This window comes from Sceloporus undulatus, chromosome 1 (assembly GCF_019175285.1).
Source record: "Sceloporus undulatus isolate JIND9_A2432 ecotype Alabama chromosome 1, SceUnd_v1.1, whole genome shotgun sequence".
Lineage (NCBI taxonomy): Eukaryota > Metazoa > Chordata > Lepidosauria > Squamata > Phrynosomatidae > Sceloporus > Sceloporus undulatus.
In genome coordinates this window covers 326,514,260-326,541,683 of record NC_056522.1, presented here as the reverse complement: position 1 = coordinate 326,541,683, position 27,424 = coordinate 326,514,260, and the positions used below count along the sequence as shown (strand labels likewise).

The window sequence follows — 27,424 nt, the reverse complement described above, 5'->3', positions numbered from 1 at the left end:
CAAAAATTCTTGCAAATTTCTGGAACTTTATTTTCTGTTCTTATGACCACCTAAACTGCACATTTTCTGAGAAGTGTGCAAGAATTTGAGAAACTGTGCAGCTTTACAGTCAAAACCTACACTCATTTTTTTTTTACTATGCAGAAAAAAACTCACATCTTCCCATGGAGGTGGAGGAACCCTCACTTACTTCCACTATTTTTCACTATATTCTTGGAGAAAGTGGAGAAACTGGAAAACTAATTTATACAGTATACCCCCTAGACAAATAATGTGGTGAAGTGTCCCATGTCATGGCTGTAGCCTTGGTCCCATAGCTAGAGAGACACCTGGAACAGGGCATCAATGGGATGTGTGGGGATGCAGACAGAACCAGGTGATACCTTAAGGGTGTTTGATGACACTGCTCTCCCCAAACATCTGCCTTTTGTCTGTGGCATTCATCTGCATCCATTTAAAACAAGAGGTGGTGTGAGTGGCGTGAGATTCAGTGGGAAGAGATGGGAGAGACCGTATATTTTAAAAATTAAATTTTTATTTTTATTTTTTTAAAATATATATATAATTTTTTAAAAAATTAAACATGTTTTAAAAATTATTTTTTTTATTTTTTTCAATTCTTTAAAAATTTTCTTTGAAAGCATCATATCTTACCAAATTTTAAGTTTAACCACATGAAACTATGTGCATGTAAATAAATTTACATTGTTTGTATGATATAATTTAGAGGCATAATTTCAGTTTTGCTAGTTGTTTATGTCACAACTATTGCCATTACATTCAGTGATGTGTAGGAATTATGATTTTTGAGTAACAGAAGTACAAAAACCATTACTAAGAATTCTGTATGGTGTGCTATGGGAGGAGGTCAATGGGGATGGTGACAACGTAAGTTACCTCACTGGGTGATGCCAATTGTAATGATATCACTGACCTGGAGCAATTGCACCAGTTGAACCATTGATAATCCAACCCCTCAAGGTAACAATGGGGAAATCTGTCTCTTTCTCTTTTTCTTGGATTCAGTTTTGTTTTACAGTGAGACCATTTCAATCTTAAACATTTAGTGTTTGTGAATGTAGGTAAGCTCTTTAAAAATGAACTAAAGCAAAGTGGCTCCTATTTGCACTGGTCAAATTCAGTAGGAACACCTGTTTCCAGCATGGAAATACCTATGTTGAACTTCTTCACTCTATAGGTGTTATTGATGAACAATTTTATAGGAAAAAAATGAGAGGGCTACCATAATCCAGCACCAATGTAATTGGATGCATAGGGATCCAGACCAATGGGTAAAACCCAGGGATTGTTGTTGTGTGCCTTCAAATCGTGACACTAAGGTATCACAGAGTTTTCTGGGGTGAGAGTATGTCACTCACGCAAGACTATCCAGTTGGTTTCCATGACTGAAGGTGGAGTAAAACCCTGATCTTCAGAGTCATAGTCCAAAGCTCAAACCAATATATCATGCTGGATCTCACGGATTTGTTATTTGTTGTTAAGTGCCCTTGAGTTGACCCAGGCTCTTTGTGACCCTGTAGATGAGACACCTCCAAGACTACCTGTCCTTCACTGCTCTGCTAAAGCCCTGTAAATTCAGACCCATGAGCCCCTTAAGTGAGTCTATCCCCACCTAGTGTTCACACTTCTTTTTCTACTGCCCTCTACCTTAGCATTACTTCCTGGGAGATTTCAGGATTGATCTGTTCAAGGGCCCATTTGTTTCTCTTTTTGCCTGCCCACAGTATCCCCCTTCCTCAGAGACTAGACCTGTTCTTTGTATGATATTTTTGCACACAAATTGAACCTGACCGCTAGCTGATTGGGAAACATTCTGTTTCTCCATATTTTGTTCTAACAGTAGCCTAAGTCTTAAGTGCAGATTTCCTATCAGGATTATCAAAAGTAGTGACACTCCCATGACTTTAAAAGCCATTTATAGCTTTTCATAGTCTATTCAGGCAAATGCTTTGCTGTATTCTATAAAGCACATGCTCATCCCCCCCCCCGAATTCCTTGGTATGCTCCATTAACCATCATAGGTTGCAATATGGTTCCTCATGCCTTTTCCTTTCCAGAACCCCACTTGTAACCTCTGCATTTCTCCTCTCTCTCTCTCTCTCTATATATATATATATATATATATATGATTGGAATCTATATTGCAGAATTTTGAGCAAAATTATTCTTGCAAGAGAAAATAATGCTATGTTCCTATAGTTGCTGCAGCCTTTTGTGTCTCCTTTTTGTCAATGGGTATGCATATTGATCATTTCCAGTCTGTTGGCCATCATTTTGTTTTCCATATTTGTCGGCATATTTTAGTTATCACTAGAGTTTATTCTAATTTCCAAGAGTTAATCACTCAAAGGTCTGTATTCAAATGGGAAAATGTGTCTGTTTTTGTTCCTCCAAAATCTGAGTTTTAAAAATCTCAAATACTTTGTAATTCACACATTTGTGAATTTGGAGAAATTCCCAGCGAAATTTGTTGTGCCTATGGGATCAATGCTTGTGTCTATGAAACTGGGAGCAAGGGGTGTACTCTTCCTCAAAGCTGCATCGATTAGCTCAGTGTGATTGTGAAGAGGTCATTTCCTACCTCCTCCCACTCTACTGAAGGTTAAGAGTTTTAATAATAATAATAATAATAATAATAATAATACATTTTATTTGTGTTTCCCCGCCTCTCCCATAGGATCGAAGTGGGGTTACAGACTAATTAAAAACCATTACACAATCTCATAAAAACAGGATAAATAAACTCCAATATAAAATTCTACAAACTCTATGGACAACATACAGCAGGGTAAGGCAGGAAATCAATTGCATCGAAAATACTATTCATTCTACAGAGGAGAAGGTTTGGCAAAAGAGAAAGGTTTTAAGTCTCTTTTTAAATGATTCCAGGGGATCATAAGACAGAGCTCCTTGGGAAGACTATTCAAGATCCGCGGGGCTACTACAGTAAAAGCCCTCTGGGATGTGGAGACATATCTGGAACATGGTATTTCCAACAGGTTCTTCCCGGATGTTCTAAATTTGCGGTCCCTCAAGTAACTCGGGCCCAAGCCATGTAGGGCTTTATAGGTGATAACCAGCAACTTGTATTGCGCTCGGAATTCACTACTCTTTGTTCCAAGTTCTTCTTCTTCCTACCATCATCCAAGATGGATGGAGACATAAGGCTGTTCCTCTGAGGATGTTTTTTCCTTCTTGTCAACATATATGGGGATCAGCTCTAGGGATCCTTGTACAGTGTTCTCTACTGATTACCTTTTTCCTAGAACCTAGATGAATACTTTATAATAATAAAATAATTCTTATTTTTACCTTATTTATGTATCCTGTTTATTATTAAGCTGAGATATATACTGTTGGAGTACATTCTACTGCTGCTGCACTTAATATATAAATGCCAAATTTTCTTGTATAACCATAAAGCAAAATTAATTGAAATGAAATTCTCATCCATCTATACCTTGCAGTTACTTCACCAAAGAATAAATTTGGATATTAAACTTTGTTTTTTTATCTTGAAAAAGTAATTGTATTTTTTCATCTATTTTTTTCATGTCAGTAATACAAATATAGATAGAAAGCCAATCCAATTAAAGAACAACAAAAACCAAGTTACAATATGTCAGTTCAAAATCATGTTTCAATGGTAGTTCATAGGCAAAGTTTGTTTTTGAAGTAACCATAATAATGGTGCTTTATAACCTCTCCTCTTGCCTTCCAGGTTTTATAAACCAGTTTTACCATCTGGGCTCACGTTAAAATTCTAACTATCTAAAAAATGAAAGGCCTGGCAGATTCTTCGGTGCTTTTGCCATTTCAGTTATTGCTGCACAAAGGAATATCAAAAGTATCTTTATATGTTATGTTTTCATTTATACTTTCAAAAACTGACAGTGTCATTAAGGGTCCTTTGGGGATGCTAAACTTTTGAGGCTAGATAGCTTTTAAAACAATGTTTCCTAGTTGTGTTAAAAACCTAACGTTTTGTGCTAATTTTCACAAACTCTTAAGAGATGTAAATTTTGTCTTTGCACTTGAAGACAATTTTTTTTTTCATGCCACTGGAAAAAGAAAATGAGTATTCCTCACAGTATTCTCCCATATTCAAATATCTCAATCTAAGATGAAAAACATGTTCCCTTTTGTGAAAAACCCAATTTTCCATCCAGAAGCAGGTTATTAATTTTGTATGTATAAAATGTTGTTTTCTGATGTGAATTTTGTATGCAGTAAGTCCAAAAGTACAAAGATTCTTGTCAGCCCAGGATTTTTCTTCTCTGCGCTTGAGAAACATGTCTTTCAACCATTTTTGCAATATTTTTGAATATTCTTTCTATTTTTGCTTAAGAGTAGGTTTGAATCTACTGTTTATCGTCTTTCTGTATAGTGATTATCAGTTAGCTGTTTACTGCAATTCAAAAGCAGGTTGTAAGAGCAGGAAAAAGGCTTATCCCCATTAGCACACTTTGCTCTTACGTGGAGCCTACATTTGTCTTCTTCTTAGCTTTTTATCAATAATTCTCTCTTCGGAAAAACAACAACAAGAGAATGAGTTTTCCTGTAATGCAGAAAAAAGCATATGAATAATACTGACAAAATCTGTACAATTAATGAAAGAGCAAGAAAATATTTTCTGTAGAAAGCTTGTTGTTTTTTGCTCTATGATGATAGATTTGCTTCAGCAAATCTCATTACTGTTTGATGCATGTGTCACTTTATGAGTGAAGCTCAGAGCTTTGGGAGTACCATGTGTGTGTCATATAATGTAACCACTTTTATTGGATAGGTAAGTAGGTAATAGCTAAAAGCCTCATAAATCAGTTAAATGTTCCCTCAATTTATAGAGAATATTTGATCTAAGGACATTACTGTCTGGTGGGCAACTGAGAGAAAGAAAGGCCATGAAGAGTGACGGAGATGGATATGCCGGATAATTGTTTGTATTAAGATTGCTTGTGCCAGAATTGTCACTGACTTGAACCTTCTTTATAACCCAGTCTACAAAACAATGAAGGAAAAATTAGCTCAAGTGGAGCAAAATCAGCCTTATACTGTCTGCCATTTACTCCTATGTGAGGTGGATGTCTAATAATATTTCCATATTAATTTGCTATGTGAACTTGCTAGGGTGGGAAAAAATATAATATGTAACAGCAGATCAGATTTTAGGACTTCCACAAGCAATATCAGAGCAGCTGAGTGTGTAGTAGGCAGAACTCAAGATATGCATCTCAAGTCTCAAGTCTGTGATTTAACGACTACCAGCTCAGACCAATGTAAAAGAAAGTGTTCATATGTTCACAATGATAAAACTACTCTAGGCAATATAGCTCTCATGCTTTTGAAAGTCAGGGCATTATACAGAATGGCATTGGGAGGAAGCAGGGGTAATGGATGTACAACAAGCTTGTATGAATGGAAGTTTCTTCTGTTTGTGAAAGAACAACTAAAGAACGTAATAGCAATACCAGCTTCATTTATATACCGCTTCATACTACACTAAGCAGTCTCTAAGCCATTTACAGCTGTAAGCCATTTACAGCTTAAACAACAATTTAAGTTTGTTGTCCCCAACAAACTGGGTACTCATTTTAGCGACATCAGAAGGATGTAAGGCTGAGCTGATCCAGAACCCCTGGCTGGGATTGAATTTACAACCTTGTGGCTTGTGACTAAGTGGCTGCAGTACTGGCATTTAACCACTGAGCCACCATAAGTGAAAATAAAAGCCCTGTTGGACCAGGACCCTGTCTCATTTGTCTAGGAAAACCACAAGCAGCTTATGATAACAACAGCCTTCTTCAGTTGTTGTTCCCCAGCAATTGGTACTGAAAGATGTCCTGATTCTGATCCGAGAGAAAGCATATGAGGGATGAGAAAAAGTCCTGCCCAGAACTCTAGGGAGATTCTGGTAGCCAGTGGTGATAATGTTGGAAAATGCTCCTGGTCATCAGACCATTGATTCAGTGTAGACAATGCAATCAACATGTTGATGGTATGGGGCAGTTTCCCAAATTCAGAATGCAGGAATTAGAAGTGTAACTTTTACCTTAAAGAAAGTTTCAGCCTTTTAAAAAAATAAGTGCCAGCAGAATACCAGTCTGTAAATTAAGATAAATCTGAAAATATACTGCATTTGAACTTTTCAACCAGTTACACCATCCTTAATCCAAAGGAGTGTTGTTTTCCTGTCATTGTTATAAGTTATGTATTTTTAAAAGCCTTTACTTGCTGTGGTTAGTCAAGAAAATAAGTTGAGCATGTGTCTCATTTCCAGATTTGTAGTCACCATATCTTAAAATTTTTGATTTGTGGTTGTGGCAAAGCTCTGAGGCAATGTAAGTTGGATTGTTCACCTACTCATATTTTTAGTTTGCTGAATTCCTTCCATTTTAAATCGCACCAGAGGTCTTTAAAATCCTTTTACACCAAGTAATTTCTCACTACAGAAACTATGAAAGCAATGACAGGTTAACATTTCCCCTGTTTTTCTTTCCTTGGCCACATTAGCTGTGCCTCTACCATTCTGTACTCAGTTTGATCAGGTAGAGTTGTTTTGTTTTTTCTCACATGCAGAACATAAATGGGTCAAATCCTATCTGCGCATCAGCTTGCAGAATGACTTTTGATCCAGTGGACTCTTCCACTAATATAAGAGGAGAAAGGGAAATGTTCTCTTGTTCATCTTTCTTGTTGCAGCTCTACATGACAACTTTTATCCTGTTCTAAAGGGTCCTCTTCACTTTAGTGGAGATGAAGGTGCAGCAGGGGCTACAATGAAAATGGATAATTGTAGAAAGTCCCTTTCCTAATAGAGATAACTGCTGAGTCAAAAATCTTTCCATGCATCTGGAATGTGGCCTCCCTCTTTTCCTACTGCCTTCTACCTTACCAAGCCATACCTTCTCATGAAAAGGTCAGTTTCAGTTTAGTCATCTTGGTTTCCTGGGAGAGATCAGACTTAATTTGCTTTATTTGTGTTTTTGGCTGTTCACTGTATTCATACACCACATCTCCAGCATCACATCCCAAATGAGTTCATTTTCTTCCAATTCACTTTCTTCACTGTCCAATTTGCACAACCATATATAGAAATTTGAAATACAATGGCATGGATAATTCTAACTTTAGTAATCAATGATATATTTTGGCACTTCAAGATCTTGTCCAGTTCTTTCATAGCTTTTCTTTCAGTGCATCTATACCTGTTTCTCCTACATACTTTATCTCCTACTTCCATATTGTATTTGTGAGCTAGTGAATTGATAAACTCTACTCACTCTCGAATCAAAAAGACTGCCATTTGGGATATATTGCAGGTAGTGAAATATCATCGGACAGGACTGAACTGAGAGACCATGCAGCAGTTTCTTTTTGTCTCTCTCTCTCTCTCTCTGTGTGTGTGTGTGGGTGTGGGTGTGGGTGTGGGTATGGGTGGGTGTGGGTGTGGGTGTGTCCACTAGTCCTTTTCTTGACCTCTTGGGAAATAGCAGCCGTAGGATACAACAGGATATCAGAACTGTTTGATTACAGACAATTGGAGCTAGGAAAAATTCCAAGATTTTTGGACTTTGGCTCACAGAATTCCTCATGCTGACTGGGAGATGGTGCAAGCTATTGTCCAAAGAGGTAGCTCTCCCGAAATTTTCAGATAAATGTATTCCTCAGTTGCAAATTCTGACCTTGTCTAAGATCTTCTGTCAATCTCCTTCCCATTAATCATATTAATTATATAGATAAATAACTGACTACTTACTTGACCAATATGGGTAAAACAGGAGCTGTAATACTTCTCGTAGCCCTGGGTTGGTTCAAAAGCATTTGAAAATAACAGGCCTGCCTTAATTTACTTTGCAACACTTCCAGAAAGAGAAAATAAAATAGTTAGCAGTAAATCCATGGCAATTCAAATCAGGCTAAGTGCATGTGCAGAGGCTCACATTTTTCTAAAACAAGCAATTGATTTCTTTTAATCTTCCCATGAAAACCTTGATCATTAATGTCTTCTGGCATCCCATCTGCTTGTACAGATAAAACCATCAAACAGCTGTATTCATATTTGACAGAAGCTATATTGCTATGCTTTTAGATTATAGATCTATTGGAAATTTTTACTGTTGGTGAGGGGGGGAATTAAGCAACATTAATATGGCTGCACATCAATATTAACATGTGACAACAGCCTTGTGGCTTTATAAAATGATACCACTTGCTGAACTTTGGTGGACCTGCAGAAACTTAGACAAGTGTCACACATATGCAGAAGACATTCAGTTATAGCTCAGTAAAAAGAGAATGAGAGCCAACATGCTGTAGTGGTCTGAGTGTAGGATGGAGATTTAGCTCTGATTCCCTTCTTGGCCATGGAAACCCATTGGGTGAACCTGGACAAGTCACACACTTCCAACCCCAGAAAACCCCATGGTAGATTTGCCTTAGGGTCTCCATAAGTCAAATATGACTTGAAGGCAATCAACAACAACAATGACATCAACCACAAAAAGAGAGTACAAAATTACAGTTGAGAGACTTTTACTTCAGAATTATGTGTTGTTTTAAATTCTATCAAAACCAATGGTCAGAAACAAACTTGTATTAAAAACAGTGGCTGGCATATTGAATATATCTTAATATATTGAATATAGATGATAGAACCATGCAGGGCTGGCCCAAAACATCTGATGTCTCCCATGCAGAATAAGATGCATATAACTGGAGCATACTGACAGTCAAACGTTACCTTGGTAGTGGAACAATGAGTCAACATCTTCCACTGCACCTAGAAGTAGGAAACCGAATCAGGAGATGCAGGCCAGGCCATACAGCTTGCATAGCTTTTTCTTCCAACATCCCACTGTCACTCCTCACCCCATCATCTGCTGCCTGCGGCATCCACCTCACTCTGCCCAATACCAGGACCAGTTCCAGGACCATGTATGACTTTTCCTATTACTTCCATTTTTTGGATATGGAAACTATATTTATATCTCAGGCTCGTTGACATAAACCCTTTCTAGGAGCTCTGCATGAAGGCTGCTTAAACTCAGCTGGTGTAAAGCTGTCTGTGCTGGGTATTTAAAAGAAAAGAATGTGGTTGAGATTTATTATGGAAAATATGGAGTAAACCCAGTTGGATGCAGGATCTTACTAGTGAGCCAGTCTGTTAAAACCCAGAACAACATTTTATGGCCCGTTAACAGCAATGGAAATTTGGGGAGAACTTTGCTGCCATATTTGGATGAAAGACATGAAATATAATAAAGTTAATTTGAACATTGTTTTTATTTTCTTTAATAATTTTCATTTATTCTTTTACTGAGAAATGTGGTCTATATAATAATGGTAGATTATTGTCAGATCCCTGTCACTTGAAAGGAAAACAAAAGTAAACAAAGAACAGAGCTTGAAAAAGTTTCTTTTTGGACTTTAGGTCCCAGAATCCCTCAGCCAGCATGGCCACTACATACGAGTAGTAAATGAGGAAAAGAAATTATCATCTCAGGTAATATTTAACTGGTATGAAAACGTGTACATTTACTGATTACAAATAACAGTGTGGCACACAAGCTAGACAATAGTGCAGTCCCATGCATGTCTAGTCACTAATAGGTCCCCTTGAGTTCAGTGGGATTTACTTCCAGGTGATTATTTATAGGACTGATGTGGTCATAACTAAGAAAATTCATTTTGTCTTCAAAGAGAAGCAACTGGCTAAAATGCAAATATTTTATGCCTGCAGTATTATTAGTCCTCATGGGTCATTAAAATAAGCAATGTTTTGTATGCACTATCTTGGGGAACCAGGAGTGAGCAGAAAATGGTGATATATTAGTCTGTTTAAACAATAACATATAACATTCTTGTATGCAATATTTATTGATGTTATGTCATTGCTTATTTGCTGCTTATCCTGAAGCTGTCACTATTAATTTGGCACCCAGTCATCTTAAAAGAGGTGGATATACACTTTACATATACAATAAGAAGTGGTTTTTTTTTGTGGGGGTTTGCTGTGTGTATGTGTTTGTGTGCATTTGCTGTGTGTATGTGTTATTGTGTATGTATCAACCCACCAGAACTACTAAAATAGTAGGTGAATTTGGCCAAAAGAGAGCATTTGTCTATTTCATTTTGTTGTATTTGCATTTCAATAAAAGTCATGGCAGTCATGCATTACTCATATACTCAATACATTAAGAACCAATGAGTTCATTTTTTTTTTTTTAGAATTTTATGTCAAAGTTTTAGGAATCTTCCTTAACAGATACAGCTGAGAAACTATTGAGAACCTGTTACCCAGGAGTTATGTAAAAAGAAACAGAGCAGGGCCATGTCATTGCACATCAGAAATAAAAAAGATACAGTGTCTCTGTTAAAGAATTAGGTTGGTGTTTATGTTCCATCATCATGATTCTGTGGCTGACTGAAGTGAGATTAATCTAGTAAACAGGGATTTATAGTGCAGTCCTATACACTACTATAAGGTTAGGATTAGGCACAAACCCCTTTCACTCTTAAATATTTCTTTCTTCCAGTAGATCCCACTTCTACTGGCTGATCTCAGCAATCTACTGAAAATGATATGCACAGTCAGCCCTTCTTAGCCATGATTTTTAATCCACAGATTCAAGCATAGATGGCTTGCAAATATTCAGAAAAAGTATAAATAATAATAATAATAATAATAATAATAATAATATAAATTCCAAATAGCATACCTTGATTTTGTAATTTTTACATAAAGGATACAATTTTACCATGTCCTTGTATTTAATGGGACTTGAGCATCCACAGATTTTGGTATCCAAAGGGGAACCAAACCCCAGTGGATAACAAGTGCCCACTGTACTGACAGAACTACTCTTCTGGTGAAGATCTGCCACCATAAAAAGATAGGGTCATAAAATAACCAGGTGAAATCCGATCCAAATTTTCTCCAGCCAGGAACATAGCTACAATGCTGACATCAAGTTAAGCCAGCACAAGAGTAGTCCTAACTAATTTCCCTAAGTTGGATATATCTTCCATATGTTTTTGAGACAAATTACCAGTATTAATTGTCACACATTCCTGTTCTGAGTATCAGCTTTAGCTATTTTCTATGTTTACAGTCGTAGGAATCAGATTTTCAGAAATCTATCTTGGTCAACTGTTACATTTGCTGTATGAAGACTGCAGAGCTTCAGAAAGTTACTTTTTGGACTAACTATTATTGTTGTTGTTGTTAATATTGTTATGCTTTATTTATATAGTGCTGTAGATTTACACAGCGCTGTACATACAAACAATAAAATAGATAAAGTAAACCTGCCCATGGTGTACAATCTAAGAAATAATAGCATAATACATATAAATAATACATAACAATACAGGAAAGGGTACAATAAAGCAAAGCAGGCAACAAATTAAAAATGTCAAATAGCAAATAATACTCACGTAATGTCTGGGAACACCTCTCTGAACAGGATGCTATTCAACACGGTTTTGAAACTGGTTAAAGAAGTGATGAGCCGTGCTCATGGGGGAAGGAGATTCCAGGAGTGAGGGGCAGCAAGTAAGAAGGGACAAATCTGGCAGTGAAAATCCTAGGCTGAGACAGCAGACCTTGACTACTAGAATGGAGAGCATGAGTGGAAAGATGAGGAGAAAGAAGGTTAGATAAATAAGGAGGGGCCAGCCCATGCCAGGCTTTAAACGTCAACAGCAGAAGCTTATACTGGATACAGAAGGGGAAGGGGAACCAGTGAAGGGATGACAATAAAGGAGAGACATGGTGAGAATGGCGAACAGATGTAATAATGCATGCAGCTGAATGCTGTGCAGAAATTAAAGGACGGAAGTGAAAAAGAGGAAGCCCTGCCAGAAGGAGGTTACAATAATCAAGTCGTGAGATGACCAGAGCGTAGACCAGAATCTTGGCAGTAGAGGCCAAAAGAAATGGACGGATTTTAGCAATATTGTAGAGAAAGAATCTACAGGCCTTTGCTGTGGCCTGCATCTGGGGTATACACGACAGAGAAGAATAAAAAATGAAACCAAGACTGCGGGCTTCCTGGACCGGTTGAATAGAGATGTCGTCAACAGAAACAGAAAAGGCGTATTAGAGGGAGGGCTAAGGTGGAAAGATAAGAAGCTCCGACTTGGACATGTTGATGGCGCATCCACCGAGAGACAGCTGTAAGACAAGATGAAACTTGCTGTTCAAGCCTCGGAGAAAGGTCAGGGGTGGAAAGATGAGTGTCATCGGTGTACAGGTGATAGGAAAAGCCAAAAGAGCTGATAAGTTTTCCTAGGAGCAATGTGTAGAGAGAAAACAAAAGGGGACCCAAAACAGCCCTGAGGAACTTCAACAGATGAGGGAACAGAGGATGAGGTCTGACCACCCGTGACCACTGCAGAAGATCCATCTGACAAATAAGATCTAAACCAGTCAAGAACAGAGTCTGAGAACACAAGGTCAGAAAGTATATATTAATTAGTCAGTGTATCTTAATTGTAGATTTTTCTTATACTGTTATATAATTTTCTTGTACACCGCTATGATCTATTTGGAATAGCGGTTTATAAATAAAACATATTATTATTATTATTATTATTATTATTATTATTAAGGTCAGAAAGTATGTCAACTAGAAGACCGTGATCAACGGTGTCAAAGGCCGCCAACAAATCAAGGAGAGTGAGAACAGAGTAAAGGCCATTCGCTTTGGCTCATAAAAGATCATCTGAGATCTTAGTGAGAGCCATCTCTGTAGAATGTCGTAGGCCGAAACCGGACAGAAAGAGATCAAGAATGGAATTGGCTTCAAGAAACTCAAGACAGCAAGAATTAACAACCCATTCCAAAACCTTTGAAAGAAAAGGAAGAAGAGAAATCAGACGATAGCTAGACAACGAAGAGGGGTCAAGAGAAGGGTTTTTTTTCAGAATAGGGGAAATAAAACATGTTTAAAGACTGTAGGGAAAGAACCTGTAGAGAGAGATAGAGATTAAAGATATAGAGAAGCGAGGGTAGAAAAGAGGGAACTATAGAAATTAGAAGACTAGTAGGAATCGGATCAAGAGAACAAGTTGCGGGTTTGGAAGAGTTCAGCAGTGGAGAGAGTTCACCCAAAGAAACAGGAGGAAACACAGAAACGTTTTTGGGTGAGAGTGATAGAAGATTAGTAGTAGAAGAAAAATTGGGAGGGACTATCTCAGAGTGAATAGTGGTAATCTTTGAGATGAAATAGTTAGCAAAATCATTAGGAGAGAATGATGAACATGCATATGATAATGATAACTCTGGCAACCCTCCCCCCCCCTTCAGCAGAGTTGTACTATGGGATCCTGAGAATTGTAGAGTAACAACTAAGATCAGTTGTTAACTCCAGCTAAAGTAGAATCACTAAATCAATGTGATTCAATGATCAATATGTCTAATACACGGTATCGGTGGGCTAGCTATCCATGGAGTCAAATGCTTGTGGATTGCCACACCCCATTTCATTGAATAATGGTGGGCACATGCAGGGCACACTGGTACAGCCATGTACATATCTCCACCACTGAATAAAATCAGCCACTACCACCCATGTTTCCATCTGCAATGGCCCCAGAACTAAACCCCCACTGATGGGAAGGGGTATGTACTGTAATGTGAATCAATGAGTGTTGGTTTACTAAATTTTAATTGATTCCGTTGGTCTATACTATTTGGGACTAACTTCAGTTGGCTTATACTAGCAGGGACTAAATGGATTTACTTACACAAACACACAAAATTAACTTTTCAACATTCTGAAAGGCTACTGTTGCTTCACATGGAATTTCTTCCCACATGGTGAAGTTACTCACCTTGCAAATTCATTCATGGAGCACTTTAAAGCAGGCAGTGCCTGGCAACCATAACATGTAAACTGGGCTTTTATGGCAAGGAAGCGTAGTTTAGTCCTTTGTGACCTACAAGACCATATGTTGAATCCATCATGAGTGCATCTCTTAAATTTTAAGTGGCAACCATTGCATAATTTAAGCTGAGAAATAGGACATTTTAAAAAGTTGAATAGCGGAAGGCAGACAAAAAGGCTGTTCACTGGGACTGCATCTTTTGAAGTTTATTCAGCCTAGAGAATTCCCAGTCAGAACTGTATTTACATTTGTTGCAAGAGCAATACAACAACTGGGCCTACAAGTGTAGGAATGACAGAACATATGGGGAGGCTGGCAGCCATGGATTCCCTGGTGTGATGGCTACATTCCTCACACTGAAAAGGTGAAGCTTTAAAATTCATTGGAAAAACTATAAAATGTGCAACTAGGTTGCCAAGTAAAGCTTCATTTAAGAATTGTAATTATGGAAGGGACCCAAATAGTTTAACAGCTAATAAAGTTTAAGGCTTCATATAATTATCCTTTCACCTAAACATTAGTAGTTGAGTTTACTCCCTGATGCAGCACACATAATCAAATATAACAGGCTCTTTTGTTTATTAAATGTCTGGATTTCACTCTAACTTGAGGTACAGTTGTGGCAATTTGGAGGATCTGCTGTCCAGTCAAGTCCATCCTTCTGCATTTCAAAGGAAGACAATTGAATTTTGATGAGGTTAGTGACATTTTCCTGCAGAATTTAGCATAAATCTGTAGTTACTACCAGCTTTCACCTTAGGTGGAATTCAAGGTGAATCTGGACGAACATAACACCCAGCTGAGTGGGAACGTAGCTTGTGTCATCTAGCATTCTGTTCACACCAGTTACATACGGAAAACCTGCCAGCAGGGCATGATCATAACACAGTTTTTCTCCCTGTGTGTGATGGACATTCCATGTAATTTAGAAAGCTGCCCACATTTAGGATGGGCAACAGGTGGGCTTTCAGGTGTTGTTGTTTATTCTTTAAATAAAACTGTTGTTGGACTGCAACTACCATCATTTCTGATTATTAGCTAAAGATGCTGAAAGCTGCAATACAAAAATATCTGGTGTTTCCCCCCAACATTCTACCCACGTTGTTGTTATTGTTGTTATTATTATTATTATTATTATTATTATTATCCTTTATTTATAAAGCGCTGTAAATTTACACAGCGCTGTACATACAATCTTTTAGTCAGACGGTTCCCTGGTTCCACCTAATGTATGCCCAATCAAACACAGGGCATTCTGGATCATAATTTCTTTATCATCCATTGGTGCTTTTGTCTATACAATGGCTTCCAATGCTTGGAGGTTAGACTGACTTCTAAAATGAGGAGGGCCTTTTCAATCACAGCCCCAGAGCTGTGGAATTTCCTATGTTGGGCCATGTATTTGCCACATTTGTTCATGGAGCTCTGTAGGTACATTAAAACGCTTTTGTTTCAGCAACTTATTAGCTACTAAACCATGTTTTATTCTTGCTCCAGTTTTCTTTTGTATGATTTATAGCTGCTTTTGTGGGTTTTCAGTTGTTTCACATTGTTTTATTTTAACATTGATTTCTCTTTATGTATACTACCTTGAAAGACAATATACAAATGTATTCATTCATATTTTTTTATTTATATGCTGCTTTTCTCCCAAAATAGGATTCCTTTTATGTTATGTGAGTCAGAGAACAAGGCAATCAAGTCCAGCCTCTGGGATTCAGATAAGCTTTATTAAATGCTGAGCTTGAAAGATTATTTTTGGACTTATGTTCCCACAACCTGTCACCATCATGGCCAGTAACTATTCAGGCTGGGGAATACTGGGAGTGGTTGTCCAAAAAATAATTTAAGATAGTAAATCGGCATAGTACTGCTAAATCTGCATAGATGGGGCATTTGCTGCTAGACTTATCACTTGTTACTTCATGCTGGAATACTCATAGCTGAATATGTGAACTGATTCCAGTGAAAAAACATTGTGTTTGAGGTAATACAGTATAATGTGAAATGTAAAATTGGTCTGCTACCATTAAACATTAACAATACACATGGAAATAGATTCTAATTTTGGACATTTGTTCCATTGTGAAATTATTCTTGAAGCAAAGAACTGTTTTGGAATATTCGAACTTAAACCTACCACCTTCCCATTCAGAATGGTTCTAGAGCCCATAACTGTACTTAGTTGGCCAGAAGTGGGCAAAGGGCAACCATGTGCCCCCAAGGCATCAAACTCCTCCCAGACACCTTGAACAATCCAATTTCTGGACAAAAAATTGTGAATTTCCTCACGCAAAACCCTCCAGGAGCAGCACTTCAAAGTGCTGCCCTTCCCCTGTACTGTGTAACTATATATATATATATATATATATATACACACACACACACACACACACACACACACACACACACACACTTAAAAATAATATTCTGGATTATTTACTTTCTGCATTTTTGAGAGTTCATGCAGCCCACCCTGCTACAGTTGCCTGATCCTTCAATAAGTTGTTCTAATTGTTGCAAACTACAGTATAGTTTTTACAAACTGTACTCCAAATGTGAAGGAAGAGGAAATATGATAGGTGATCATCTTGCTATATTATTTTATAATCATGATGCTAAAATGAGCACCCAGATTGTTGGGGGCAATGGGCTTACAGTTGTAAGCTTAGACACAGTTAGTTCAGTATGAAGAGGTATATAAATAAAGCTGTTTGTTTGAAACAGATTGTTGTTATTGTCATTGGAGAGGCGAGATATAAATAAATGTTGTTGTTGTTGCCATCAAGTTGTCAAACATATGACAACCCTATGAATGAGAGATCTTCAAGAGTATAGTCATTAACAGCCCTGCTCAGGTCTTGCAAACACAAGGCCATGGCTTTCTTTATTGAATCAATTTATCTATATTATGGTCTTCCTCTTTTCCTACTGCATTCTACTTTAATCAAGCATTGTAATCTTTTGCAGTGAGTCATGTTATTTCATGATATGTCCAATGTAATATAGCCTCAATTTAATCATTCTGGCATCTAGTGAGAATTCAGGCTTGATTTCCTCTTGGATTCATTTATTTGTCTTTTTGACAGTTCATGGTACCACAAAACATTCCTCTAGTGCCTCATTTTCAGATGAGTTGGATCTCTTCCTGTCAGCTTTCTTCACTGTCCATATTTCACAAACGTACATAAAGAGCTAGCATAGTGTAGTGGTTTGAGTTTTGAACTACAATTCTGGAGACCAGGGTCCAAATCCTTCCCTCAGCTATAGAAGCCCAATGGGTGACCTTGGGCAAGTCACACTCTCTCAGCCTCAGAGGAAGACAAAGACAGGTTCCCTTTGAACACATGTAAACCATGTGATAGGTTCTCCTTAGGGTTGCTATGAGTCAGAAACAACTTGAAGGCACACACCACTACCAACAATAACAACATAGAAATAAGAAATACTGGATGATGCTGACTTTGGTATTTAATAATATATCAGATACAAATACCAAATTGTCCATACCATATCTGCAAAAATGGATAAAAAACCAAATTTTCAAATAAATTGTGAAGTACCTCACATCCATGTACTTGGACAATTATACCTTGCATTAGTATTGTTCATGGTTTTCAGTATTTCTATGACAATTTACTAGATTAGCCCACAAATTGCTCAGCAGACAGTGCTTTTTCCATTGGAATGCTGAGGCTTAGTTCCTGCAGAGAGAATCTTTCATTTATTTGGCCTGTACAATCTGTCAGCAGCCTTGGGTGGGTGTGTATTTAGGCAGGTATATATAGAGGCACAGAATTGGAAGTGAAAGCTATAGGACACCCCTGCCTGTCTTAAGCAAGTGTTATTACAGGTGACTTGCAATGAAATATTCATAATCATAATGAAGGCTGTGTTGAGATTTAGTCTGGTAGGAAAATGTAGGCCTCAAGTTCAAAAATATTGCGAGGTTCTAAAACCTTTAAGTCTTAACCTTTGGAAAATGTACATTTATTACCTGACGTTGGTATTTGTCTCAATGCCAAGGAAGCCTAAATGTGCATCTAAGGCTGTTTAGACATAATACAAGCTAAGTAATCATTATAGCCTCTGCTAAGGCAAACATTCAGGTTGAGGATGAGATGTTTGAAAAGATTAATCCCTTGCTGAGTAATACCCGTCAGAAAGGTTTTATATGCTTGGCTTATAAGAAGAAGATAGTGAGAGATAGCTTATGCCATAAACACAGCTGTTAGGTGGAAAAATCTATTTCACAGATCTGTTTCATGAGGACTTCTGACATACTAAAGATTTTTTTAAAAAAAGTTTGGATGCTGATTTGAAGGCTTCAGCTCTGGCTGACAGTGGAAAGAAAAATCCTGGACTGCTGCTTTGATGGGGCATTTCTCAGAGATGAGTGATAAAGGAATTCTGGCTAACTGTGAAGAGAACAGAGACGCTCTTTCTGTCTTTTGATGTAGGATCTGTTGCATGAGGAAGAAGGGCAGGCAGGGGGGAAGGTGGTTTCTACCTGGTCCTCTTTTCCATCCCCTGAAGCAGCTGGGGATTTTCCCCCCCCAGTTTCTGTCACCACTCTTATCAGCACACGCGTACATTTATCAACACCCTGGAAAAAGAAAATTCTAAAAAACTTCAGAGGGATGCATACTACCTGCCAATCCTGCAATCTCCTTGTCCGGTCTGATAATTATGAGGTATTCCAGAGAAATACCTGGCTTAGAGAGCTGATGTATCATACTACTTTATTATCTCTCGCTGCAGGGTGTGAGTTTACAATATAGGATTGCCATCTGTTTTGATACTTTATTACTTGCCTCTATTTTGGCCTATTTCAAATATGATATGTGTCAGGATGTTGCTTACCCTGCAGTTTTCATTCAAAGAGTAATACACAACTATTGACAGCCCTATCTGGGAGAAGGCTGCATTTGTGCTGAGTTTCCTTTCTCTCCTTTTTCTCTTTAAGGATCCCCTCCCAGCCGCCACTTGCTTTTGGTGAATTAAAGTTTCATTACAGGACAGATGGGGGCAACTTCACATGACAGAGAGATATATTCCCACTATGTAAGTACTTCGGTCACACTAAAGGCATTGATGGAGACTCTACTGTACCTTATTGCGAAGTAAAAAGAGAAATACACATTTCTGTCCAGTGATCATTCCATTCAGAGATTTATAAAACAGTGTCTTCTTATCCATTAAGGGATTTTAGGGTTGTCTGCCTGGACCTCCAATTTGTTTTCAAGCCTGCTGAATCAGTCTGGATTAAGTCAGACCCAATCTGATCCAGACCCTACATCAAGATTTGGATATCCAAATCATCTGTTCTCCCCACTGTTTTGTACTGTGAAACCAAAATGAAATATAACTTTTGTTTGTTTCTTTGACACACAACAGACATGGAATACACTGAAAAGGTAATTAATCTAACCAAATTTCAGACATCTAGCTTTAGGGTGTTTAATGCTGGACGTTTTTCTAAAAACAAACCAATTTTTACAAACTGTTTATGTATTCAGTCATTCATTCAATTGATACCCCACCTTTTTCCTGGCACAGGACTCAAGATGACTTACAAAACAGATTATAATAAAGTACTCCAAAACTCTATTCATAATTTTTTTTAAAAAAACAAGGAAACCTATTAAACCACAAATTTAAAATTCAAAATAGTTTTATACACATTTTAAACACAGTAAATGAGATACAAGTACAAAACAACCCATTCAAAAAAACCTCTTTTTTTTTGTCAGTCCACCCATCAAACTCCTCTTATACCACACCAGACAGAATCCTTAGTAATGTTTTTTGTACTAATGTTACTCATACATCATAATTCCCATATATCATGGAATGTAATGGTCATATTTGTGACATAAAGAACTAGCAAAATTAAAATTATAACTTTAAATTATAATATCATACACACAGTCTAAATGTATTTACATGTACATTGTTTGGGAAGGCTCCATTGTACCAACAACTATTTTGAAATAGCAGAGTCTGCTTCAGTTGTGGTGAAAGGGGTTAATTGTTCTACTCCTGTGACTAGCACTTTCCTGAGCATGTTTACAGCTGCAGTTTCATTTCAGTCCGTCCCAGAAACAGTAGAAGCACCCCCTGCAATTCTTCCATCTTTGCCATTTTGTTCTTTGGCATGATCATATTATTTTTTAGCAATTGTGCTGCTCTGAGAAAGTTTGGAATAAAAATATTATTGACTTCTCCCTACACACCCATTTAAAAGATATATCAATATCCAAGATTGTTGGGGTTTTTTTTAGTTTAGTATATAATAGTATAATAAGGCTACTATATAATAATTTATCTGGGACTGGCTTTTTAAAAAAAAATGTATTTGTGTCTGGAAAAAGCCAGTGAAGCAAAACTGGCAGCTTCAAAGGAACCAGCTGGGATTAACACTGTAGGAAAAACTCCATGTAACTTTAGTCTTTTTCTGGACAGAAATCTCTTGCAAACGCCACAGTTTAACCTGTAGATATAGGTTTCCTACAGAAAGCTGGTGCTTTTGGTAGTTTAGATTGTCCCATTTGATTTTTGTAATAGGTAGGAAATAACAACAGCAGCAGCAGCAACAACAACCATCATTATTTTATGTAAACCTGATGGATTCAATGAGCCTATTCTAGCTGGAACTACCTAGTCCTGAATTTTCTTGGGATTACTATCCAAATTATCATCCTGGAATTAAGAAATGATTAATTGCTTTGATAAGAATTAGTTCATCAACTGCTTCCTGTTTGGAACATGCATTGGGAGTGGTCCAAGTTCTACAAAGTCTGGCTCTGGTTTTAGAATGAAATCTTGGACTGCTCTTTCCATCAGAGGCTCAATCAAATCAAAGGCTGGAGAGGATAAATAATCAGTTAGTGACAGTTGGAAGATAGACTGGGTTTCAGTTAAGTCCAGAGAGGGTTCCAAAGAGGAACAGGTTAAAGTCCAGAAGTGAGGGACTTAAAACCCATACAGAACTCCAAATGAAGGAGTTAATGTAGAGAAATATCCTGAAGGACAGAGACAGCTGGAGAGGCAGGTTTATTAATTAGGTTCAAGGAAAGTCAGCCAGAAGAAGGACTATGTGAGGGACCTTGGTAACAGTAACTCTTATTCTCTGAGGAGAGTGGTGTAAGAGAAGCTGTCATTGTAGCAAAGTTGAAACTAAGAAAGTAAAACTCACAAGTGAAACAAGTAGCACAAATACATGAAGTAACAAATGTCTTATAACTATGTATTTATTGTTTGAAACATCTGCTAAATAAATTTTTCTTGTTATTTTAATGAAAGCTTGTCTACAATTTGAGTATATATCTACACTACTAATATAAAGCATTTTAAAACAAAGCCTAGAGAGATTTTAAATAAGGTCTGTGACAAATTGGTGGCAGCGGTGGGATGAAAAGGCCCAGGGTGCTGTCACAGAAGAAACTTAGTGGTGGAGAATAAAGCAGTCCTAGATATTTGGTGGCAGTGATGGGATGACAAAACCCATGGGGCTGCCAAAATAGTTGGGTGAGTGGGATTCACCTTCACAGACACCATTTTGCTATGCCTATGTATTTAATGGGACTTGAGCATCCACAGATTTTGTTATCCATGGGAAGTCCTGGAACCAAACCCCAGCAGATAACAAGGGTCCACTGTACATATATTTTGAGGAAATGTGCACAGATTCCTTTAAGCTGCATTATTTGAAATACTGCATAAGAACATATCATAAATAGTGGTAATGGGATTCTGAGAAACAAAAGGAAAATGAAATGCATATATAATTAGCTTACACTTTGTAAACCGCTTGGGGAGAGCTTAAGTGGTATAGAAATGTACTTGCTATTACATTTTTGCACCCCTGTCCACAGGGTTACATTCAGTGAACATGCCTTGCTCAGTAAGTTAATACCTTCGGTTACATTTAAGCTAGTCAAAATATACAACACTGCTGGAAAATGCCATATCATCAACCGCAGTCATCAATATAGACAGTTCAAACTATAAAATATATAATTAGATTATCAAAGTGTGTAGTTCAGCTCCTACACTTTGAAATACTAAACCTACAGGGCCCTGGCTGTAATATAAATGCTGTTGATCAATACATGTGATTGAGTAAGTAAAAATTAAGTGACTAGATGTGATAAAAAAAGATACGGAATTTAATGACTGCAGCAGGTAGGTCCTTTATGAGTGATTGAAATGTGGATTTTGATGAGTTGGAGACAGAGGGAGACAGAAAAGTGAGTAATATTTCACAATTTCATGTAAATTAGGAATGGGAGGCTGGTGGGTGAGAAGATAAGTGGAAAGGCAGATAGACAGACTGCTGTTAAATATCTCTGTATTTTCAGACTACTGTGTCTGAAAGACCTGGCATTAAAAGAGATAAATATAATTCCCAATCAGTATGAACTGGTTTCAGTTTCATGTTGAAATAACTTATAAAGTAAGATCCAATTCCTAGCAGCCTTTTAAATGCATTGATTCAGATCCAATACACCCCATCATCTGTAACATAATAATCATGAAAATACAAATAGTACTTTAAGGCAGAAATATGGAATGTGTATCCCTTTAGATACTGATGAATTGCCTTCTCATCAGCTCTAGCCATCATAATCAGTCACAAAGGTTCATAAGAGTTGTAGTACATCAATATCTGAAAGGATGTGTATTTGCCATTCTTGCTTTGAATGAAGATGATGATAATGATGATGATTATATTTATTTATATCCCACCCTTTCCCCAAAACTTCAACTCAGAGTGGCTCACAACATTTAAAAAAGCATTACAATTAAAAGTACACAAAATAGTACATTAAAATAGAATCATAGAATCATAGAACTGTAGAATTGGAAGAAACCACAAGGGCCAGCCTTTGTTTAAAGACCTCCAAGGAGGGAGACTCCACTACACTCCAAGGGAGTTTTTTCCACTGTTGAACAGCCCTTACTGTCAGGAAGTTCCTCCTAATGTTTAGGTGGAATCTCTTTTCCTGTAGCTCTGGGGCCTGTTCTCTGGAGCAGCAGAAAACAACTTGCTCTCTCCTGACTGTGACATTCCTTCAAATATTTAAACAGGGCTACCATATCATATAGAATAACCTAGTTGCTACCAAACCATAGAATCATAGAATCATAGAGTTGGAAGAGACCACTAGGGCCATCCAGTCCAACCCCCTGCCATGCAGGAAATCCAAATCAAAGCATCCCTGACAGATGGCCATCCAGCCTCTGTTTAAAGACCTCCAAGGAAGGAGACTCTATCACCCTCTGAGGGAGTGCATCCCATTGTCGAACAGCCCTAACTGTCAGGAAGTTCCTCCTAATGTTCAGGTGGAATCTCTTTTCCTGCAGCTTGCATCCATTGTTCCGGGTCCTGTTCTCTGGAGCAGCAGAAAACAAGCTTGTTCCCTCTTCAATATGACATCCCTTCAAATATTTAAACAGGGCGATCATATCACCTCTTAACGTTCTTTTCTTCAGGCTAAACATCCCCAGCTCCCTAAGTCGTTCCTCATAGGGCATGGTTTCCAGACCTTTCACCATTTTTGTCGCCCTCCTTTGGACACGCTCCAGTTTCTCAATGTCCTTTCTGAATTGTGGCGCCCAGAACTGGACACAATATTCTAGGTGGGGCCTGACCAGAGCAGAATACAGTGGACACTAGACACTATACTTCTATTGATGCAGCCTAAAATAGCATTGGCCTTTTTAGCTGCCGCATCACACTGTTCACACATGTTCAACTTGTGGTCTACTTGGACTCCTAGATCCCTTTCCATGGAAACATAGAAGAGGGATAGGATAGCAGTGAGATGCTGCCCTATATTTAAGATCTTTGTTGGAGGGCCTTCTATCTGCTCCCACCATTGTAACAGGTACAATTGGTGAAGATATGAGAGAGAGAGAGACTTGTCAGTGGCTTTTCCCAGGCTGTAGAATTCCCTATCACTGGCAGACCAGTTAGCCCCTTCTCTGCTCTCTTTATACCCACACCCAAAAATCTTTATATTTTAGACAGGCCTCTGGCTGTTAACTGGCTGTGGCAGAAGGATCTTTTAATAGGCTGTGCTGTGCTTTTATGTTTTAAATGTGTATTGAACTGTTTTATATTAGTATATTAATAGTACTGCTTATTAGTTTTGCTTGTCTGTGTGCTTTCTTTTTTTAAAAAAAAACAAAAACCCTTTCACACTTTTAGCTGTACTTTGTTTTATGTCTCTGTCATAAACTGCTTTAGGTCATGAGCCAGGAGAAAGGTGGGCTATAATATATATATATATATATATATATATATATATATATATATATATATAATCCACAAGGTATATGTGGATATGTGTACTCACAGAATATGTGAAAATACTTTGGCATTACATGTCAAGGACCCTATTAATATGATTTCACTTAAAGAGGAAATAATAATGTCAAAGAACTACCTGGTCCCCCTAGATCCACCTTTCTATATTGGCCTGAGGATTGAGATATGCTGGATATGCAAGTAAGGAGGAAGGAAATAGATTAAAGAAAGATACAGAGAAGGGAAAAACAAAGGGCGGGCATTATCTAGACCCCACTCTCACTAATCACTTTACAGATGGCACATGTGCCTAACCAAGTTACTGTTGACCATCTTTAACCATGGATTCTTTATCCATACAGTCAAGAATCCACAGCTTTAAAATGTTTTTTAAAATATAGAAATTCCAAATAGCAAACCTTGATTTTGCCATTTTATTTAAGGGACACTATTTTATTATCCATTGTTTTCAATGAGACTTAAACATCCATGGATTTTGGCATCCACGGGGGGGGAGGGGTCTTTGACACAAACTCCAACAGATGCCAAGGGCCCACTGTTCATAGGATTAGCCAAGATACCTCCAATGTTTGTTAGCCGGAATGTGGAGAAATAGATTCATTAGAACATATTTCATTACATTGTCTAAAAGCACAGACCTCTGGGTTGAAATAATAGGTAGGATAGCCTGAATGGATAACTAGGTAATGCAGCTTAGAAATTTATTGTCATTGTTGTGTGCCTTCAGCTCATTTCTGTTGTATGGCAACCCTAAGCCTATCACAGGCATGGTTTGTTCAGATAGGATTTGCTGTTATCTTCCTCTGAGGCATCTTACAAGCCAGTGGGTTTCCATGGCTGAATTTGAACACTAGTTTTCTAGAATCCTAGTCCAACACTCAAAGCATTATACCACACCGGATCATATTAGAGGTACATTATTATTATCATCATCAATATAATCAGTATTTGGTGCAGAAGATAATTTATTACATATACAGTCGGCCCTTCTTATACACTGATTTTTTATACATGGATTCAAGCATCCACAATTTGAAAATATTCAAAAAAAGTATACATTTCAAATATCAAATCTTGATTTTCCATTTTTTATAAGGGACATCATTTTGTTGTGTCATTATATTTAATGAGACTTGCGCATCCACGGATTCTGTTATACACGGGGGATCTTGGAACCAAACCCCAGCGTATAACAAGGGTCCACTATAGTGACATTATTTGTCACTATAATTTTCTTTTCAAATAAAGCAATGACTAACTTTAGCAATTTTCTGCTACTGAAAAAAAAATACTTCAAAACCCACAGTTTTCACACCCTATTCACCATTTAGGATTTATTCTGCGCAGAATTTTCACATGGCTGTTTTGCAGAGAAAACAGCATTTTATGCACAGGGAATTGATTTTACTGTGCAGGAAATAATATTAATGCATGGAAATCTTTTTTGTGGAAAAAGACTTTTTCTGCACATAAAATGCTGTTTTGTACTTGAAAAACATTTTTAAAATCCTTTCTCAAATATTTTCTAATATTCTTGCCTTAGATCCGATACATACCTTCTTGAAGGTCCGGGCTGGCGGCAGTGGTATACAGAGCGCCACCATTGTTACATCACCAGAGTTAGGGAGCGTGTACATGGTGCAGCTCCCTAACCCTAATGCCGGTGCTGGTATGCTACTTGTTGGTGGTTTGTACCACGCCTTAATTATACAAGGGCTATCTCAGTAATCTTAGGAGCAGTTGGGATGGAGATTCAAAAACCCTACATGGCAACCTGTGAAGAAGGTGCCTTGTTGTAGCATTTTATGGAAGAGATGGAAGACTACTTTTCCTGACAAACTGATTCATCATGTTCCATTTGTTAAATAAACTATAAAAGAGGAAAAATTCAAGGGGGTATGAGCAGCTTCCATATTCTCTGTTGCAAATTCAATATTAGTCCCCTGTAGCAACATTTGGAGTTTTGGAATAACATTATTGTCTTTATTTTATTTTTTTTGCCAAATTGTTAGGATGGACTATATTGTTGCTGGTAATAAACTAGGTTCAGGACACATTCTTTTGGCTGGAGTATTGAACTGTGACTACAGTTATAATTCTTGGTCATTAATAAATTGTAGGTGATGCAGTGTAGAGAAAGAGGGAGGAAACTTTATTAAATCTTATTTATTCATTTATTTTATAAATATGAAAATAAAGAATTTCAAAAACCTAATACTCTTTCTGCAAAGATGGTAAATCTGCTTTTTAGAGTTAAATATCTGTAGGATTTGTGAATATAGGTCGGGCTACATATTTGGACTCTCAGAGACAGGATGACACATGTCATCAAGTTCTGCAATCCAGTGAAATGCAAGATCTGAAAACTGCTGTACTGAAAACCATGGAAGGGAAACTAGAAAGAAGTTTGAGATTCATTAGCTCCAAGACTGGAGTGTATCTCTCCTCCTTGACCACCACCATCAGAGCGCATCTGGGTACTGAAAGGGCTTTGACGCGTGTAAATCCAAACTCTTCCATGATCCACCCATGATGCACCTCCTTGTTCAGTTCCTCTTTGCCTTCACTGGCAAGAGCCATAGCCACCCTATGGGGAAACATCTCTGCTCAGCCTTAGAGAGGGAGACACACTCTGTGCTATGACCTTTGAGGCATGACCCAGGGACCACAACATGACATCCTTAGAGAAGAGTTTAACTTATAATAATGTTTCAAAAACTTTAAAAGCAAGCTGTGAATACATATATTCAGTGTTTTCAGTGTTCATAGTAAATGTTTGTTATTCTACACCCTCTTTCACACTCTTTCACAAATATAACCATTTGATAGCACTTTAACTGCCCCAAGCCATGGTATGGTATACTGGAGTCTGTAGCGTTGTGATGGCTTTTAGAAATGCCTGGTAACTCAACAAACTACAAATCCCAGTATTTCATAGGATGTCACCAAAGCAATTAAAGGGCTATTAAACTGCTATAGTTATGCAGTGTGAAAGGAGCCTAAGATATGGTTAATAACTGCATGAACATTGAGCCTTTAATATTTAAAATAAAATCAAGCATGGAGGGGAGAAATAAAATTGATATACACTTTCATTTCACATAAACAAACTTTGCAAGAGTTAGGATATGATTTCTCCTTAAAGATGAAGGTGGGGAAAGAATTATGGGTTAAGAT

At 37.6% G+C, this 27,424-nt stretch overlaps 1 long non-coding RNA gene across 2 annotated transcripts in view; it reads right to left on the bottom strand.

The window, feature by feature from the left end:
- Positions 1-3,132: 3,132 nt before the first annotated feature.
- LOC121919642 overlaps positions 3,133-27,424 on the bottom strand; it is a 46,992-nt gene continuing 22,700 nt past the window's right edge. For both annotated transcript variants that reach the window (XR_006101538.1, XR_006101541.1), the window contains exons 3-4: positions 7,778-7,880; positions 3,133-4,579 (exon numbers count right to left, since the gene is read on the bottom strand). This is a non-coding gene — a long non-coding RNA (uncharacterized LOC121919642). The remainder of the gene's footprint in view (positions 4,580-7,777; positions 7,881-27,424) is intronic.